Source organism: Paroedura picta, chromosome 10 (genome assembly GCF_049243985.1).
Source record: "Paroedura picta isolate Pp20150507F chromosome 10, Ppicta_v3.0, whole genome shotgun sequence".
Lineage (NCBI taxonomy): Eukaryota > Metazoa > Chordata > Lepidosauria > Squamata > Gekkonidae > Paroedura > Paroedura picta.
In genome coordinates this window covers 42,748,709-42,769,221 of record NC_135378.1, presented here as the reverse complement: position 1 = coordinate 42,769,221, position 20,513 = coordinate 42,748,709, and the positions used below count along the sequence as shown (strand labels likewise).

General features: G+C 43.3%; 1 protein-coding gene across 3 annotated transcripts in view; it reads left to right on the top strand.

Moving 5' to 3' along the window:
* GALNTL6 (polypeptide N-acetylgalactosaminyltransferase like 6) overlaps positions 1–20,513 on the top strand; it is a 542,786-nt gene that overhangs the window by 192,764 nt on the left and 329,509 nt on the right. The window lies entirely within an intron of this gene.

Here is a 20,513-nt window from a genome sequence, read left to right as displayed (position 1 = left end):
TAATTAATATATGCTTAAGTGATAAAAAACAGTGTACTTAATGGGGCTATTTACCAGCTGTACCCCACCTGGGCTACAGATCTGTGTTTGAAAAGTAATAATTTAAAGAAAACTGTAATACTTATATGAAGTAGTTCAGTACAGGTTTAAAATCTGATATTTTCTGACTCACATAGAGAAAATAAATGCAAATATGACCTAGGTTGCTTCTACACCAAGGATTTCATACATTTCATTCATCCAACGGGTGTATTTTTCTTCATATTTCCACATGACATCATATTTACGCACAGGTTATTAACAGGTCATTTTTTTGAAAAGCCCTGTGCTTTGTTTTAAACTTGTCCAAACCCAGATTTTCCTGGGTAGGAGGACACTGGAGCAGTTTCTTGAATCTGAAGGGGAAACAGTGTAACCAGGGAAGCACCAGTCAGTTACTGTACTCCTTTCCTGATGACCACAAGGGGCCAGTCTCCTGCAGAAATTAACCTAGCAGAAGTGCATTGCTTCCCTTTTAGACAGAAGGGAAGGGATCCTCAGAGGAGGATTAAAAAAAAAAGGTTGTAGAGCTATGGCATTATTTCTATGCAGTTTTATTAATGCTCACTTAAAAAAATAAAGCAGGAGAGAGAAGGGATAATCACCCATAGCTCAGCCTGCCTTTTAAGGAGGTGAGACCGGATCACTGGAGGTGTCTTGCAAATTCTTTTTGTAAAGGTATTGGGTTATTTCTATGCAACATTATGCATGCTTGTTTGTTGTTGTTTCATAAAACAGCTGAGCCTGCCAGCCAGGGAGGGCAGAGGGGATCACGGAAGGCGTCTGCAAATATGTGGATTTTTTTTTTAAGAATTGAGTTAATTTGATGCAGCATTTTCCATGTTCCTCAAAATAAAGGAAAGGAAATTAGGTTGTGTGAAGAATCCTGAGGATCACATGAGAACACAGCTAGGGGGGAGATTCATTGGCCATTAGGTATGAAAGGGAAACCACTGCTGGCAGTGGAGAGAAGATGGATTAGCTAGTGCTGTCTGGAATCTCTTCAGAATCAAACCAACAATGAGATTACCACAGAAAATCTTCCTTATGTGGAAGTGTCTCTTGTTAACAAAAGATGTAAACAAATCATTCACAGTTGATTGAATGGCATAGATTTGATCATAGGTATGATAGTTGTTTGGATCTGGTAACCATAAAGGTTCAAACAAAACAAATGCAGTCATGGGACTTATTTTATTTATTTATTTATTATATTTATATACCGCCCTCCCCGGGGGCTCAGGGCGGTTTACATAATAACATAAGAACAATACATGGAACAGTCTATAAAACATTTGAATAACCGTGCAATAATTTAATTTCTATACCGCTCTCCCGTAAGGCTCAGGGCATTTGCAGGGCCTCGACGTTCACCTGAAAACAACTTTCCTCCCAGCAAATTACCTATGACCCCCCCCAAAAAGAAAAAAATTAATTTATTTAATTAACTAATTGTCCTTACTTCTTGTGAAGTGTTTTTTAGATTCAAAACTGATGCATTTTTAATTGTGACTTCCTTTATGGTGTATATTTTATTTATCTGTACCATGAGGGAAGGCATTAGGGCAAATGCCTCTGGCTTTGATGAAAAAATGTACCACGTAACATGAATTAATATTGTTCTCTCTGTGTGTATATATGAATGTATGTATGTATGTACACATACACACGTAAACCCGCTATATTTGTTTTGTAATTAGGCCTTGGCTCAGTTTTTCAGGTTACCAGGTTTAAATCTAACATTTAGAAACTAAACCATAAGTAAATCAATAGCAATCTTACTAAGTTTAATAATTTTTGGAGAGGAGAAAAAAAGTCAAAGATAGTTACAATTAGGCCTGTTTTATTTTAGAAATTTGAATTTTCTGATCCATTATCATCTTTAGCTGATCAGGTCCCTTCCAATATGTATCTTCATGGAATGAAATTAAAACAAATTAATTACCCAGTGAAGTACAGCTGTTGCTAAATTTCATCCCTCAAATGTCTTCGGCAAAGAAGCCATGTTTGGCTTCTCTGAGGAATCTAATAAAAATCCAAGAGCAAGTCTCCTCAATAATCATGCACCTTTTTGGCTCATCATATTTCTCTGTAATTGAACCAGATGTTAAATCTTCTCCAGAGGAGATGGATCTTCTGAATCCATGTAGTACTTTATTAGATTGGCATCCCACAGGGTTTGCAGCTTAATGTAAAAATCAAATGGTGAAACAGACGTTGCATGTAATGCTGCTCTGTTGGTATTCCCTCCTGGCCCCAGACACTTAAAACCATGCAAGCTGCAGATGTTACCAGGTGTAACAAATGGTATGAGGATGTGCCATTCTGGAAATTAGGAAAATCTATCTACCTACCTACCTACCTATTGATAACAGTGTTTGATTCTTATTAGGTAACTGTGCAAACTAGCAAATCTCTTTTACTAAAAATTGCTAAGATGTGTGTGTACATGAAACCTCACTTTGATACTATGTTTACAGAGATACAGTCATGATTAATCTACAATGTATATCCAGGTGACTACAATTATCATTTTCATCCCTACCCAACCCCTTTTTTTAAAGATGGTAGAGGATGGGAAGAAAAAGAAAAAAAGATTCACAGGCACAGAAAGACAAAATGTGATTTTTGGTTCTCATTTCTCTCCCCTTGCCCCCCACCCCCATATTCATACAGAGACCTAACATCATTGTACAAATATATATTATACATATTTTAATCAATATACATGGATTAAATATGCTTTGTGATGTGTATACACACTTTGGATGCCTGTAATTTACTCTGTGAATTTGCATATATTTGAGATCCCTCAGCCTCTGACTAGGGTTCCCACCTTCTACCATCTTTTGAGGGGAGGATATAGCTCATCTGCAGTCTCAGAAATGGGGAAGGGATCCTGCCACCCTGAGTCTTCTGCCTTACCCCTGGCTGGTTCATACTGTTGCAATAGACAATGTCTGGTGTACAGAGAAGAAGAAAAGAGGACCCTGCATGGATCAGCAGGAAGACTTTTAGGTAGGATAGTGAGGACCTTCTCTCCTGTTAAGTGTTATTCCTTGTCTGTCTCCAGATTGCTCCTCTTAGGGTCAATTTCCTGTTCCTTCTCAAAAGCCACAGTTCCTCTCTTAGACTGTTTATGCACTGAGAACTTCATTGCCCCAGCTCTCGTGCAGGAGCACAAATCGAGGGTGGATGAGGCATACCAGGCCAAATGCTCCCCTGTGTGGGTGCAGGAAGAGGTGGGGCAACCTGGCATGACTAAAACTCCAGTGTGCAGCCTGGCATGAAACCTCCAGTGCATAAACAGTCTTTGTTAGGCATGTAGTCAGCTCTTCTGTCTCTCCTCTGCACTATCAAGTATGGCAATTCCTGAATAAACCTTTACCTATCTGGGTGTGCAACCTCACTGCCTTATTTGCTAACTCATCCCAGCCCTCTATGACTCTTCACCTCTCAGAGCTCAGCCTCTTTTTTCTTGGACAAATAAGAAATTTATACTTTTATATCACTTCGGCCTTCTTTCTCCATGCCAGGAACCAATCCTCTTACTTCCATCTTCCTCTGCCCCGAGGCAATAAAAAGGAGGGGACTGTTTTTATTTGCCACCCCTTTCCCTGTCTACCCAATTCTTGAGGTCTTCGGATCTGATTGGTGTATATCCCCAGGTCCCCCTATTTTGTCACCCTGACTCTGGCTGCCATTCCCAGGTCTTCTGGGACTCTTCCCTGCCAGATAGGTTTGGTCCCAGTTTACCAGCCCCACCAGGTTTGCTGCTCTCCCCTCCAGCCCATTTGTTGTTGTTGTTAAATTTATTCCCCGCAACTTAGACCAGTTTGTGATGGGTTACAACAGTCCTTGATTAAAACCCCAAATAAACCCCCCATTAAAAACAGGACACAATAGTACAGTACAATACAATAGAACAGAACATGGCAGTAATAGCACACAATACCCATCCGCTGGGATACCTAATACCCATTTGTTACACCTGGCCTCAACCATAGACCTGGCTGTTTTGCAGTCCCTGCAGAATGCAGAAAGTTCCCGTAGGGCCCACATCTCGACCGGGAGCTCTTTCCACTAGGTCGGAGCCAGGATCGAAAAGTACTTAGTGCTGGTTGAGGCCAGGCATGCTTCTCTGGGTAAACCCCAACTAGCAAGGTTTCCCTCAGGCATAGATGGCTACTAATCTCATTGTCAGCCCTGACCTGTGTTGGAGAGTCTGGCTTCCTGTGGCTTCCCCTATCTGTCCTTCATTTCAGTCAATGAAGCTCAGCTCAAGCTTTTGGTGATTTCTGTACATCTCCTCACATTGAGGAGTCACAGACTCTGCTTAATTAACTAAGCATATATATTACCACAGTCTGGATATTATTTCCAGGCAGGGATTACTACTGGCTATCAAAATGTTACCTTGATGATAAGAACAAGGCCAGTAGGAACCCCAAAGCCAAGATTTAGGCATGACATTTTGAATGTTACAGTAGCACAAGAAGAGAGAAAGGAGTATGATTTTGATTTGTTACATTGTGTTTGTCCAATAAAAGAATTGCTTGGTTTTCTTGGTGATTGAGAACCAGGGGTGCCTCAAGGCTTTCCATGTCCTAGGTGAGGTGGCCCAAGTATGCTCCCATTGGCTGACCTTCCTTAGCATGTATCTGAGCCTTTGGCCATCTGAACAATGTATCTCTGGGACTGATTATGCATGGTGGTGGCTATGCTAGGCCACCACTGGTTCCTGCCCTGTCACTTCCTGAGTACACATGGGGGACAAAATCTCCTGGTGCACACAGTCTTCCCCAGAGTTGTGTACGCGCATGCACAACTCCAGGGTGGGAAAAGTTCACCGCACTTCACGGTGGTGTTGGTGGCAGCGGCAGAGTGGGAGGGGAGCATGGGGTTGCTATCATCATGGGGGAATAGGAATGTCCCATTTGGCTCTGCAGCATCACTTCTGCCTGACTCTGTAGGAGTACCCAAAAGCTCTATGGTAATTCATACGTTTCTTATAAGAACTGCACAATCTGTTTTAGAACAACCATGTTGTGTAGAGCTGCACATTAGGAAGTCCCCTTGCTATAATAAGTGTTTGCATGATTCTTTTTACCACTTTGCTCACAAATGAGGCAAGAGGCATCATTATTTATTAAAACTCGCTGCAAGGATATATTCCAGCTAAGACTGCACAACTCGTCACCAACAAACTGGCTGTAACCCACAGCTGTGAGTAACATTCAGTTTTGCTGCCCTCCTGGGACCATTCAGGAGACAGGCCATCAAGTACCAAGTGCCCAACAGTATTTGATGAATTATAGACTTAGATCCTATGACATTGTTCCCCTCCAACTCCTCTCTGACCATTGCAGAGGCTTTCACCCACTGCAGTACTTACTTCCTTGGCCATTATATAATAGCTCCTTGAAAAACATTGATCTCATGCCCGTGGAAGCGCTAGCAGCACAGGTAATGAGTGCTGCAGGGGAAGAAACCTTTTCACAGCAGCAAGAGAGAGTTGTGAATGGAACAGTGTCATAAGATCTAAAATAAGCATTGTACAAGTCTTAAACAGTACTAGCACCACGATCATGGGCTGCTGCTGTATTCTGAATCTGATCCAGAAACTCAGCATCACAGGTATGGCACTTCAGTTGCTAAGGGAGGCTAGAATACTGCCAACGTGCATTTCCCAATGATTGAAGCAAATTTGCCTTTATTGGAGCATGAAAGTGTAATCCACAAATAAAATCACCATTAGCTGTCCACAGAATATATTCTGGCAAATAAACTTGTGCTGTGTTACACTGTAATTCTTTTGCTGTCCATGACTGATATTCCCTCTGTTTTCTGCTGTTTGGAGACATTTATTATTTTGGTGGCTTTGATACATCTTTCTGGAATTATTATTTGTCTTTCAGAGGCCATAAACATCATAATTACTCAAATACATTTCATAAAACACACTGCTCAAGCAGTATTTTCAACATCCACGTGTACATCTTTCTCAAACATTTTATATCTGAACAAACAGTGTGCACCAGTTGATTTGAATAAAATTCTTGTTCTAAGAGCAACTATGAAGAAAAGCAGTTGAAAGTGCTGTAATATTTGCCATTGAGGATGTTGTTGAAATTAGAATTTGGAGTTCCAACCTGTGGACCTGGAAAAGACCTTGTAAAAGCTCTTGTTTCACTTAGTTTATTTACCAAAGGTTGTCAGTGAGGCATGTCTGGTTCCTGTTCCTGGTACTTGCAGGAATTGCAATAAGCCTAACATGCGGATCTGGAGAGAAGAAAAGTTTTAATTACTCATATACAGCCTATGAGGTAGAACTGTAGTGTCCAGTACTGGTTTAGTCTAATAAAATGGTTATCACCTTTAAGGCCGTACGCGGTCTAGGCCCAGTATACCCAAGGGATCGCCTCTCCACCTACACCCCTCAAAGAGCCTTGCGCTCTACTACCTCCAACCTCCTGGTGGTCCCTGGCCCCAAAGAAGCCCGCTTGACCTCAACCAGGGCCAGAGCTTTCTCCATTCTGGCCCCCACCTGGTGGAATGAGCTCCCAGAGGAGATCACGGCCCTGACAGAACCTAAACAGTTCTGCAGGGTCTGCAAAAGGCAGCTCCTCTGCCAGGCATTGTAAGCCATCACTTACAATTGGCCCCCAAGCCCCCCTCCTCCTCCTATGACTTCTACAAACCTGCACAACCCACTGGGTCTCAGTAAGAGTTGAGCTGAGGCTCCTTTGCAATTCCATTATTCTTTCATGTTATTGTTATTATCATGTTAATTTTTATTGTTGTTATAATTTTATTTATTATTTATTTATATTTATATTTATATTCTGCCCTTTCCGAAGGGTCAGGGCGGTTTACAGGGAACAGGAAAAAGATATAGATAATGTTATTGTTATCACCTGTTGTTACCATATGTTATCTGTATCTTTTTCCTGTTTCCTGTAAACTGCCCTGAGCCTTCAGGGAGGGCGGTATATAAATATAATAAACAAACAAATCTTTACACCGCTCCATGTCAGCGGTATAAATAAAGCAGTAAGGAGTGTGGGGGTGTGCTCAGTCCAGAATGGGGAAGAGAGCCCATTGGTCCCTTGCCCTCGGACTGATGAGTTGGGAGGCGCGAACCACCTCCCGACCCGCCCACCCCCCAACCTCAGCTGCCTTCGACCCACAGCTGCCATTATGTGGCTACCTGCCGACACACCAGGTAGGTGGCCGGCCAGCTTCAGGGCGGACCAAGTGGCAGCCCTGCCATGTCGCAGATGCAGCGGGCCTGTCCCTTGGGACGCCCTGAAGCCCCAGAGTCGGCTCCGAGCCTCGCGCTGAAGCCAGGAGTGGGTGGGGGTGGGGCAGGTTTCAGTGCAGTGGTCCAAGCCCCGTGCTGAAGCTGGGGGGAGGGGGTGGCCAGGGGGGCCTCCCGCACCCACCCACTGCCCACTAGCGCCCTCTGTATTTCGGATACAGCGGGCTTAATTTCTAGTAAATAAATAAACTCATTTTGGGTTAGTAGATATGCACAAGTGTCAACAGCATCATCCCGTGAGTTGTTCTGCAGGCAGCCAAAGCAAACTAAGTTTAACATTAAGCAACATAATTTTCTGTTTACCCTTAAAAACTGGAACTGGTAGAAAGCTAATGGAAATAAGAGATCCTGTGTCAGCACTGTTATGTGAAGAATGTCCCCTACATGGGGAGAACTAGAACACAAATTTATGTATTCACTTTCTCTGCCAAGTCACAATTAATGTAGGGTGACCCCAGCAAGAGGCCTTCAAGGCAAATGAGAAGAAACATTTTTTGCCATTTTTTTTGTCTGCAAAGTATTCCTTGGAGGTTCCCATCCAAGTACTGCTTAGCTCCTGAGATCTGATGAGAAGAGTCTATATTGTGCTATCAAGCATGCAACTTGTGGGCCAGAGGTGGGCCAGCCAGGGGCCTTACCCGGCCTGCTAATAACTGGTGTGGAAAGGGAAGGCAGGAGACTGCTCGGTGTACATGTGGGGGGAAGGAGTGAGAAACGTGGTGAGGTATGTGTGGGCAAAACTGGGATGAATTAGAAAGAAAATGGCAAAAGGTTGGGGCTAAGAGGCTGAGGTAAAATGGCTTGTAGTCAAATCAATCAAATAAATCTTTAATTATGGTAATTGACCAGCATTAAAAAAGAACATGTAAAATAATATAAGAATAACCACTAGGTTACAAAGATGAAATTTGCTTTTAACAATTAATTAAAATTCATTTTAAACTAGACAGCTAAGCTTATATTATCATGGAAAGTCCTATTCGTATTTCAGTCCCGATGCTTTATGAAATGTCAGATTGGATTTTTCTAATTCTAGTACCCACCCAAGCATACTTGGCGATCTTACTCGTTAGCTCACTTGGTATCTGACAAAACTAGTTTTAGATGATATTTTCTCTGGGAACATGGAAAATATGTGAAAACTGAAGCTAATGGTTCTATTCAAATGTGATTGTACAGCTTACACTTGAATAGTATGTGTTCAGTTGACTCTGTTCAAGCTTCATTACAAATATAGTTAACACTCTCTTGTTAAGGATCTATTATATTTTCCTTACAGGTGGCAGAGGATAAAGCATTTTAGTGTAGCTAGGTGAAAGATCATCTTCATTTGGCATGTGGTTGATAACATGCTGCCTTCTCTCCCATGTATTCACTTACTGACTTCATTCATAACCCAACTTTCCCACCTATAAAGACCTAAAGTAGCTTACATCATTCTCCTCTTTTTCATTTTATATGAGGTAAAAGGCACAGCTTGAGTCTGATTTATACACTGTGCAAAGTTTGATGCAATAAGTCTCCCAAGAAAGTAAAGCTGGGAGATGGATACTTAACCATCTAATAACTTAATTACCTTACTCAAGAAATAGAATAGAAAGAAGGGGAACAAGAAATAGCTCACGAATGACTTATTCAGGGGTAACAATACAGCATCAAGTTACATATGAGAATTCAGTTATAAAAATAACTCTAGTACAATGTCCAAGTTGGACATGAAGAGTCCATAAGGAAGTTATGGTGGACTGAAATCAGGATCCTAGAAGACACTGCAGTTCTTGGTCCATCAGATACCAAGGACTCAGGTAGGCCACCTAGGAAGACCATGGCACCAGAAACCTAATGGCCACCAGAAGAGGGGCCAGGTATGACGGCTGCAGAAGAACCCAACATTGAAACTCACCCTTCAGCAGAGGCATCCTTAAGAATCCTCCACAGGCATCCTTAAGAATCACTGGAATAGATGAGACGGACAGGAGCTCATATCCAATGGCAGATTGTCTGGCTGGCTACCTCAGACTTCTCTTCTAACCATTGTTGACAAACAAAATCTTTTGAGAGTTTTTGCTGAATGCTAGATTAAACCCAGCTGTAAGCGCATGCAGGATTCTCATTTTTGTGAAAGCAGTCTGAACTCTATAAATAGCCTTTGTTCTGCCAGAGTAATTGTGAGATCAACAGGTGAATTAGAATCAGCTGGTCAGAACATTTAAGTAAAATGCCCAGTTAAAGTTACTTTAAAATCTGAATTGTGTTTTTCCCATGTGACTAGTCCAGCAAAGCCAACTCAGAGAGTAAGGAAGAGTGATGAATTGTCCAAAATGGAATCAGGAAATAAGGTAGAGTATATGCAAAGTCATTTCTGATTTTTGTGTTGAAGGGAAAGGATCCATAGTGAGGCTTCTTTGGGAATACTGGCTGGTGATAGAGTGGACCAGTCAAGAATGGATGGGCAGGAGTGAGTAGCAGAACAGAAAAAAGGGGGGAAAAACAAAACAAAACACTGTGCCTTGTTGAGGATGGAAGAAAATTCTCAAGTAGCACCACTAACCCCCCCCCCCAAAAAAAAAGGCTTGACAGACCTTTTTATACACCTGGATTTACCAAGGGGAAAACAAGAGAAAATGCAGCTTTGGTTGAATTTGATGCAGAATTAGGATATGTAATGGCATTGAGCCAAGTGAAGGATCCAGCTGTCTGATGGTAAAATTTGGATTGCACTCTGATAGGTGAAACTTCAGGATATAAAACAATGTTAGTGCTAAGTTTGTTGGGTTTCTTCAATCTCTTTAAATTTTAGAGAAGATGCAGAAGACTGGCCCCACTGACTCAAATTGGGGCGGGCTGGCTTCTCCTGCTATTTGCTTTAAACTGCCCTGAGTTGGCTGGTCAGGAGGAGCAGTATATAAGCCAAATAATAAAAATTTGAGGTACAAGAGAAGTCAGCCCACAACCAGCCAGGGCAGCAGAAGGTGCTTTGCACCACATCTGCTAGTTCATTTTGCAGGTCAGTTTAAACCAAGCTGCAAAAGAAGTCAGACAGTTACTGGCCAGGCCAGTGGAAGCTGAGAACTCCCACTATTTCTGCTGGGGCTGGCTCCACTTACAGCTTGCTTTAAACCAAGCTGCAAGTGAAGTCAGCCCACAATTGGCCAGGCTGGTAGCTTGGCTGGGGCTGGCTACTCTTGCAGGTCACCAAGATTCAAGAGAAGTCAGCCCAGGATTGGCTGGGGCAGTGGGAGCTGAGAGCTCCCCTTCACCTCAGCTTGGCTTCTCTTGCAGCCCTATTTAAACCTGACCACATGACAAAATAGCCCAGATTTAGCTCTGCTTCTGGAGAGCAGACTGCTCCTTGTGATCATTGCTTCTGGTTGGGCTTCCATGGTCATTGCTCCCTTCCTGCTCCCTATAATCATCCCTCCTGCCCTAGTTCTTTCAATTTGGGTCTATTAGACCAGGGGAAAAAATGGAAGTATCTTAAAACCCCAGATCTGAATACCGCACTGGTATTGGGATCTGGAATTTTGGAGAAAACCCATTTTTTCTCATTTAATATACCCTAACTTGAAAAAAGAAAATGGGTGGGGAACCTCAAACCCCTAGGGCAGCCCTAGAAGTGTTGAACCTTTCAAAGTTCCACTGAAGTCAGTAGGCTTACAATGGTATACCTCAAAGGAACTATTTCTACCATGCTTTAAAATAATCGTGTTATGCCACAGAACATGAAAAAGGAAGGCTTCCTGGGTGTCCACATGCTGACAGGAAGAATTGGTAGCTAAGAACTGCAGACAGCTTCACATTTTCACACCCCCTTAATTTAAAGTTTCTCATTTGGAACACAGCTCTGAAGTTTTGAGAAATTCCTGAAAACTTGCTTCAGGCTCCCTGAATAAGAAAAAGTCTCCTACTGTGTGTTCATGGAGAACATTTCATTAAATGTAATCCCCTCAGGGTCACTAATGTTCATTTTCCCCCAACAGGTCTCATTAGAAGTATTATTATGTCTGAATTTTCCTCTTCAGAAATGGCTTTCGAGGTCATTGTACTTAATTCCTTTATAAAATTAAGGGATAGAGATAAAGTTCCAATAGTAACTGTGATACTGATCCCCCCCCCCCGCTATTTGTAAATGTTGAGCACCGAAGAAGCAAAGCTGTCAATGCAATGTGGTACAGTACGTCTATACCTCTGGGTTTGGACTTTAAAAAAATTATTGTTGATCATATAATTTTGTATGGTTTCATTGGGTTTTATTTTACTGTTACTTTATTTAGGTCCTGGAGAAAGAAAGGGATGGGTATTTCTATAAGACAGCAAAATGTTTTCTGTGCTTTCTTTTGAAAAGAAACTTTAAGATCTCCCTGTTTTTGACAGTAATTAGAGACAACTGTTGGAATTACATGCCTATGGAGTTTAACTGTTTTACTGTCCCTCAACCAAAAGAGCTGAGTTTAAATTGAAGCAAGCATTATACCCTAGGGCTCACCATAATATGTTGAGAAATTTCCCTTCCTTTTTAAAATTCTGTCTTTTTTTAGCTGTAACATCCTGTTTGATGAAGAGTTCTGTTAAAAGTTCATGTATGAGTTATGACCCACTTGGTTGGGTCTGAATAACAAGTGCTATGTGGATTATATCATTTTTCCCCATTTTACAAATAAGGGCTTTCTTCTATGGACCCCTCTCCCCAAATACTGTCCTCCCCAGGCTCCATCCCCAAGAATTTCCCAATTCAGAGGTGGAATCCTTCTTTTTAAGGCCCTTGTCTTCAACGGACTCCAAAGGTTGTAACTAGGATAGCCAAACTGGAAAATCCCTGGAGAATTGCTGGACAATGCATAGGAAAGGTAGAATTTTGGAAGGACAGCGATCTCATGGGGGGATTATACCACAGATTTATGGCTACCAACAACAAACTGGGAAATTCCTGGGGATTGGGAATGGAGCCTTGGGAGAGTGGGCTTTGGGGAAGGGAAGAATGACAGAGGGGTATAATGCCATTCATCCCCTCCTCCAAGCATCCATTTTCTCCAGGGAAACAAAATTCTGTAGTCTGGAGATCTGTAGTCATACCAGAAGGGCTCATTTGGAAGTTGGCAGCTGCACATGGAGTCCATCTTCCATAGTTGCCATTTCTCCTGTTGTAACTGATTCAGTCTGGTGTCAAGAGTCAGTCTGATGTAGAGGTTAAGAGCAGCAGCCTCTCATCTGGAGAATCGGGTTTCATTTTATGCAGTCAGCTGGGTGATCTTGGGTCCCTCATAGTCTCCGAGAGCTCATTCAGCCTCATCTGCTTCACAGGTAAAATTTCTTATTATCCTCAGGATTAATAAGTTGTGGGTTTAGTGTTCTTACACAATCAACAGTGGCTACAGGGAAAATGACCTACTGGAAAATTGGAACCTGGTAGGACAGATTTGTGCCTTCTTTTTTTGCTGGGTGTTACTATGAATTAAAAGGTCTTTTTTTGTAGGCCACAAGGGGTCTTTTTTCCATACATAGGTGTACCATACAGTATATTCCAATCCTTGTAAATATATATTTTTAATTGCTGCACTTATTGAATTGTAAGTTAAACTGCACACTATTCAATGTCACTTTTGTTTCTTGCTTGTTAAAATTTCATTTCTCTCTTTAGAAGGGAAGTTTGCAACACCTGTTGTGGGTAGCCTCTTTCTGAAAGATATTTTTGTAGCCTAGAGGCTTCATAATCAAAATCCTGCTTCTTTGTACTATTTCTTCTAATTCTAAAGAATTGAGTTAGAGGAAGATTGTTTCTAACATATGAGGGATGGAGACTATCATTTCTTATCAGTAGATTTATTATAAAGGCTGGTAAGAATTTGATTGTTATCTTTAAACACTGCAGGATCTAAAATATGAACCTGAATATCACTAGATTGTAATTCAAATTTTAGGGTATTATCTCTATTGTCCAGCCATCTATGAAAAGAATGTAATTGGTTTAGAGGTCCCTTCCATAACATACATTGTCAATGAACCTCCACCAGCTTAAGAAGTATCTCTGAAAACATATTGTTTTTAATATTGAAAAATATTGTTCATGTTGTTTATATGATTTTATGGTGCTGTTGTTGGGAAAGTCCTGGCTCACTGGACTAATCTTCTGTTGCTACTCTCTAAGCCTCTCTTTAAGTCCAGAACACATCAGACAAGAGACTTCAGTACAACTTGAGTACAACAGGGCAGAGTCTGCACTTATTTTCTTTATTCCATTGTCAATCCTGTTGAATTCAGATCGCTTTGAACTTGATTCTTCCTCTCCCCCCCCCCATTGAAACAGGAAAGTGTTCTGCACGTGGTTAAGTTAGTTCAGAAGGGCGGGAGCCAAGCCTCTTTCTTTCTTTTCTTGAAGGGGGGGGGGAGAGGAGCCAAGCAGGGAGCCTCTTTCTTTTCTTGGAGGGGTGGGGGAGAGGATCGAAAAAGGCAGAGGAGGGAGGAAAAATCCAGGACCGACAGAAGTTGAGAGAAATTAGGGGCTTCTCCTTTAAGGCAAGCGTGTCCAGGTGTAGCCTATCAGAGGTTCTCTACCACGGAGCTTTCTTTTCCAATCTGGATATTGAGAATTAAAAGCACTCTAAGATATCACACAATAAAGGTAGGGTCACTCCGGATCAATTCTTCTTGCTGCAGAAGGAAAATTTAAATCGCCCAAAATCAAAACGGAAATCGCATTCTGTGTAGAGGGCAGGGACTGAATCGATCTGGGGTTGGAATAAAAGCTCCATGCAGTTTACACCCTGGATGAAAGAAGAAAGCTAATTTTATTTTCAAACTAGTAATTAAGCCCGCTGTAGCTGCAATACAGCGGGCGCTAGCTGGTTTTCCTGCCCTCCCCGCGCCGTGGCTTACCCGTGTGCTCGTCGTCCATGGTGGGGGCCGTGCTGGTGGTGGCGGTGGCGGGGTATCTTCCGTTGGTGCCGCTGCTCTGTTGGTCGTTGGCTGGCCGCCGGGCAGGGAGGTTGGGGGGGGCAGATCGGGAGACTCCGTTGCTGGCAGCCTGATGCGGCGGGAGAAGCTTTGGGCCTCCCGCGGCGTCAGGCCACTGGGCAGGGAGCACCCGGCAGCCGCACTACGCGCGGCTGTCGGGAGACTCAGTTGCCGGTGGCCTGACGCGGCGGGAGACGCTTCGCGCCTCCTGACGCATCAGGCCACCGGCAAAGGAGCAACTGCGAGCCGCTCTGGCGGGTAATCGGGAACCGCAAGCTTGCGGCCTGGGAAGTTTTTTACTGTGGGGGGGCGGGGAGAGGGAGCCGCGGCCCGGCACCATGGCCTTCACGGCCCAGCAACGGGCCGTGGCCCGCAGGTTGGGGACCACTGCCCTATGTGGTTGAAAATCAGGGTACTGGCCTTTATCTCTTACCAGAATGGGATTAGTTTTATGATTGAGCCACTTTGGGCATCAAGCTCAATGAAGTAAACTTTCCTTACTAGTGTTTTCTGCAAAACAATATTTTACTTATGGAGGTTGGGGTATCTTAGCCTTATACTGAGCTAGCAAGCCTAGCCTACTGTTTTTCTATTACTTTTTAATCTTGTCATCTGTCTAGAACAGTCTTAGGGCAAGCATTATGCAAAGTATCTAAATAAATTTATTGAGAAGGTGAGAAGGTGAGATTATGATGTTGCTCAGCTACTGTACTGCTTTGTTTCTATGATTAGTTTTTAACAAGTTGCTGTATTTTTAATGACTGTGTAGCAGGGAAAAAGCTCATTAAAGGCTAAGACTCATAAACTACTACAAATAGGACAACCTTATGTTTTTGAACTGCAGTCCCCTAAGATCCTGAAAAGCTGTACATAGGGTCAGTAGACCACTTCAAACAATGTGGAGTGTAAGGAGTGGGGGAGCTGTAGCCTAAAATGAGAATTCGGGTGAACGTGATTTATCCCAGGGCACGATTGTTGATGTGGGGAATCCCCACGCCATTCCAGGACCTGTGGGGGTGTGGGACTACAAGTCCCATGATCCACTGGATGGCTTCAGGGATGATGGGAGGAGGGAGGGCTCTCCCTCCACCTCCCTGCCCTTATTGGGAAGCGGACAGGAGGTGCGTACCTCTTTCCCACTTCCCTATCAATGATGCAATCCACCCACCCATCCCTTGTTATTGTTATGGTTATATGTTACTGTAATTTACAAATTTATTGCTATTGTTTACTGTTATAAAACAATCAAATGAAAGTAAAAGGGATGCTGCTGTTTGCATTAACTTTATCACAACTGTCGGTAAGTAGGCATTTGGAGGATCCATTGGTGAGCAGACCAGGCTTGCATGCTGGCCTGCTCTAGAGAGGGGCCTCCAAAGGGTACTGTGGGAAAGCAGAGCAGGGTGGCCCCCACTCAATGAGTGGGGCCTTAATGGCTGGACCACACTTCTGGGTGGTAATTGGAACCAAGCAGAGGTTCACGCATCATAGGGTTCCCAAAATACTGCCACCTCCCTGGTAATCAGTAGACCATTTGGGTGCTCGGGAGAGCCTGGCAATTGCCAGATGTACTCAAACATGCCTGCTATATTTAAAGAATTGGCTGCCTTGTGGCCAGAGTGCCTCAAGAAGGCTGAGTCCCTTTCCCCATGCCATCTAACACTGTGTTTAATTTTACCAATATGGGGAAGCAAGTGAAAAATATATCTTGCAATTCTGATTAATTTTCCCCATCCTGATCATACAACGGGATTTCTATGTTGAGGAGCAGTTGTTACACTCATAAACACAGACTATGTCTTTATTTAAAGTAACTGGTTATTCATAGTATCTCATCATTCTATCAGAATAAAGGCAGTAAATAGAGGAACAAGTAAATAAACAACTAAATCTTTGGCTTCTTTTTGTAAATTATAATTGCAGTTTCTGTCGGAAATCAGGTTTGGGGCTTATTAATTTGAAGTGGTAGAAACTGATTATCTGGAGAAATCTGAAAATCTCCAGGGAATTTGCTGAAAAGGTGAACTAAGTTTCCTACCAGAGGGAGGGGAAAAAAAGAAACTATTTCAAGCAATCAAGGGAAAGTAAAAAAGCATGACTGACAGGGTGAAAGCTGAGTATGGAAACATTTGTCTGTTTAATGTACTATCAAAGTGATGAAAACTATTATTGAATAAATGCAGCTGTGCTATTTTCCCTTTGGTCTTACAGCATTTAATAAGTAGCTTGGTATTTCTAGTTATAATCTTAAAATGTGGGCAAGAAAATCTCTCTTTATAACCTCAGCAAGCAGTGAAAATTGCCAACTTAATTGATAGCAGAGAGGAATGAACTGTGCGTTATTTCATTTTACTTTGCTTTAAAGATGTACAAATCTGATAATTCCCCTTTATGCAACACACAGCCTTGGAACAGAGACATTTTTTCATATTATTTATTAGTTAGATTTTCTGATTATTATTCTAATACTTCTGATGACCTCTATAGTTTTATACATATTTAAATTTGACAATTGAATGGTTTAAAAGTATGATTATCAGTATTTGGCCACAAGAGTTTTCCAATTACGTCCTGTCCAGAGCTGACAATGGTTAACAAATGACATACTCTCTCCAATAAGACGAAATCTCTCCATTTTACATGCAGGTTGATGTCACTTCCAGTTAGAAAAAAAGAAAAAAAACCTGGAAGTGACATAAGCTAGTAGTATGAATAATTGAAAACTATGTTTTTATCAGTGTTTCCTAGACCTATCCTATGTTACTTTAATTCATCCCCCCTCCCAGAAGTGACATGGTACCACAGCTGGTATTATGCCTCCCATTTTTGCCCACAGCCCTCTCACCTGTTTCCAGGCACTGCCTGACAGCTCTAGATCTGATCCAGGTGTTGCTTGCAAGGCCATTAAGTTTTCCCATCCTATCACTTTTCCAAATTATATTCCAGACAATGACTGTTTCCACACTAGAGTTTGCATTTGCCTAGGGTTGAATTTTTCATCCAATTCTACACTGAAATTCCCCTTTTCGGTTGCAAAACCAATTTGCACCCTCACTTGCCCCACAGTAAGGGAATCCCCAAAAATCTAGTTTTCACTTTTTGAACTGGAAGCTAATAGGGTCTGAATTGGCTCTAGCCAATGTAGAAATGTAGACTTCCGGACTTTTTCGGTGTGTCTAACCTGGTTCCCCACCTCCTCCCATCACATCACTTATCTTGTCAGCTTCCTGAACCTTCCCAATACTTTTTAAAAAAATGACTGGTTGTGTTACTACGCCATTCCAGCAAAATGAAATAGTATAATGTTGTTGTTGTTTTAAATTATTTTGATGCTCAAGCTAGCTAGGAGGCTTGCCTTTAGAACGCACCCCCACTTTGCCGCTCCTGGAAAGTAGGACAATGTTCCAGCTGGCCAGGAGGCTTGCCTCTGGAATGCACTCTCCTGTTCACTGCTCAGAGGCTTCAGGCAGCAAATATGGGGGGCACGCTCTAAAGGCAAGCCTCACCAGCCAGCAGGGCAGATCAACAGGGTGGCTTGCCTGCACAGCATGCCTCTTCTTCATGGATATGAAACTTGGCATGGTGAAGAGGAGGCACATGTTAGCAGGTTGGAGAAAACTAATTTGTTACATTGGGATTGCATTACAATGCTATTCCAGTATAGAAAAAATCCCCCCCCCCACCTGCCACCACGTGCCTCCTCTTCACTGCATGGCGTATCAAAGTTGGCAAGAGGAGGCACTCTGTGCTGGCAAGCTACCACAGCAATTCAGAGGAACTCTGTTCAGAAGTAAACAAAGGGAAAGATGACTTTTAAAAATAAGCATCAACAATTGTGCTAATGGCTTTGCTTTTTAAAACTGATTAAATATTTAATGTTCAGTAGGATTTCGAAGAGGCAGAGGAACTAGAGATCAAATTGCCAACATACGCTGGATCATGGAGAAACTAGGGAGTTCCAGAATAACATCTACTTCTGCTTCATTGACTATGCTAAAGCCTTTGATTGTGTGGAGCAGTGGTCCCCAACCTTTATTAGGCTGGGGACCGGCAGGGCATCGGGCCGCGCCCGCGGGGACCGCGCCTGCGCGGGCCACGCCCACGCTTCTGGCCGCGCCCGCGAGCCGCGCCCGGCCACGCCCGCGAGCCGCGCCCGCGGATCGGGCCGCGCGGGCGCTTCCTGCACGGGCGCAGCCCCGCCCTGATTCCCTCTTCCCGCCCTCCCGCAGTAAGTAGCTTCCCAGGCCGCAAGCTTGCGGCCTGGGAAGTTTTTTACTGCGGGGGGGGGCGGGGAGAGGGAGCTGCGGCCCGGCGCCATGGCCTTCGCGGCCTGGCGCCGGGCCGCGGCCCGCAGGTTGGGGACCACTGGTGTGGAGCACAACAAATTGTGGCAAGTTCTTAAAGAGATGGGAATACCAGAGCATCGTATTTGTCTCTTGAGAAATTTATATGCAGGTCAAGAAGCAACAGTGAGAACTGAACATGGAATCACTGATTTGTTCAAAATTGAGAAAGGAGTTTGGCAAGGCTGTATACTGTCGCCTTGCCTATTTAACTTGTATGCGGAGCACATCATGAGAAAGGCGGGATTAGAGGAGTCACAAATTGGGATCAAGATTGCAGGGAGAAATATCAACAACTTCAGATATGCAGATGATATTACTCTAATGGCAGAAAGTGAAGAGGAACTAAAGAGCCTGTTGATGCGGGTGAAGGAGGAGAGTGCAAAAGTTGGCTTGAAACTCAACATCAAGAAAACAAAGATCATGGCATCTGGCCCTCTCGATTCCTGGCAAATAGATGGGGAAGAAATGGAGATAGTGACAGATTTTATTTTCCTGGGCTCCAAGATCACTGCAGATGGGGACTGCAGCAAAGAAATTAAAAGACACTTGCTCCTGGGGAGGAAAGCTATGGCAAATCTAGACAGCATCCTAAAAAGCAGAGACATCACCCTGCCAACAAAAGTGTGTTTAGTCAAGGCTGTGGTCTTCCCAGTTGCAACGTATGGCTGCGAAAGTTGGACCATAAGGAAGGCCGAGCGTCAAAGAATTGAGGCTTTTGAACTCTGGTGCTGGAGAAGACTCTTGCGAGTCCCTTGGACTGCAAGGCGAACAAACCGGTCAGTCCTAGAGGAGATCAGCCCTGACTGCTCTTTAGAAGGCCAGATCCTGAAGATGAAACTCAAATACTTTGGCCACCTCATGAGAAGGAAGGACTCCCTGGAGAAGAGCCTAATGCTGGGAGCGATTGAGGGCAAAGAAGAAGGGGACGACAGAGAATGAGGTGGCTGGATGGAGTCACTGAAGCAGTAGGGCCAAACTTAAATGGACTCCGGGGAATGGTAGAGGACAAGAAGGCCTGGAGGATCGTTGTCCATGGGGTCACGATGGGTCGGACATGACTTCGCACCTAACAACAACATCAACAAGGATCATGGGTTTGGCCAAGTATATGCTTTGGAGCTCTGCAGAAACTGAGGTCCTGATCCAAGGACCGTGTTAAATCAATTATGCCAACCTGAGCTTCCAGGCCATGAGGAGGAGGTGTGTGGGTCAGGGGATGGGATGATTTTCCTATGCTGCAATAACATGTAACATGATTAGGGTTGATTTTTTTTTAAGCTAACATGATTTCAGACATGAAGGGGCATTCAGAAGCAGCAGAATGGTGGTGGCAGATGATTGGCTATTTTTGTTATGATGGACAAGTGAAAAAAGGCTGTCGGGAAGCTTCCAATTCCTGTCACTCATTTTCAGTGCAGAAACAGATCTGGGGGCTCAAATTGAAGGCAAGCAGAGGGAAAGGGGGGGGCAAAGGCTCCCAATGGGGAAATCAGAAACAGTCTGGGGTGCGGTCCCGAACTTCAAAAACAGGAATCATTGCAAAAGGATGGCTGCATGAGTCCTCAGTGTAGAAATGGTCTATGGGTATGCTGTAATTTTCCAGAGATGCAGGGGGGAATCATTCAGACTGTTATCTAGCACAAAAATCAGCTTAAATATTTGGCTCTCTTCTTTTAAAAGCCAAGTTTCTGTCCATTATGTATTGCTTCTTTAAGCAACAGGAGAGTGGGTGGGATACAGTTTCACTCACGTGCTAGTTTTACCTGTAAGAGTGCTGGCCTACATAAGTAGTTCAGAATTAGACCAGGGCAATCCTAAACTTAGTGGACATGAAATATTTTTAGTTAATTATTACT